The sequence below is a fragment of the Propithecus coquereli genome, unplaced genomic scaffold, assembly GCF_000956105.1.
Source record: "Propithecus coquereli isolate 6110/MARCELLA unplaced genomic scaffold, Pcoq_1.0 Scaffold253, whole genome shotgun sequence".
NCBI classification, from domain to species: Eukaryota; Metazoa; Chordata; class Mammalia; order Primates; family Indriidae; genus Propithecus; species Propithecus coquereli.
This window is the reverse complement of record NW_012148097.1, coordinates 1877903-1878210: the sequence shown is the minus strand read 5'-3', so window position 1 is coordinate 1878210 and position 308 is coordinate 1877903. Positions and strand designations below refer to the sequence as shown.

Genomic DNA, 308 nt, shown 5'->3' with positions numbered 1-308 from the left:
AAATAGAAACCATTACAATCAACACATTTTTGCCAACGAGAAATAAGTTTGTTTATTCCTGTAACGTAAAAGTTTGTGCTTTGGGATTCGAGGAGTTCTTGGAAAGCATTTTTTGCATCCTGCTGGTTGTGGAAGCGTTTTTCCTGCAAAAAGTTGTCGAAATGCTTGAAGAAGTGGTAGCGAGTTGGCGAGAGGTCAGGTGAATATGGCGGCTGAGGCAAAACTTCATAGCCCAATTCGTTCAACTTTTGAAGCATTGGCTGTGCAACATTGGGATGGGCGTGGAGAAGAATTGGGCCCTTTCTGTT

The 308-nt window shown here is 42.5% G+C and overlaps 1 protein-coding gene across 1 annotated transcript in view; it reads left to right on the top strand.

Annotated features, from left to right (window-relative positions):
- FARS2 (phenylalanyl-tRNA synthetase 2, mitochondrial) overlaps positions 1 to 308 on the top strand; it is a 394817-nt gene that overhangs the window by 128945 nt on the left and 265564 nt on the right. The gene's annotated exons all lie outside the window — the stretch shown is intronic.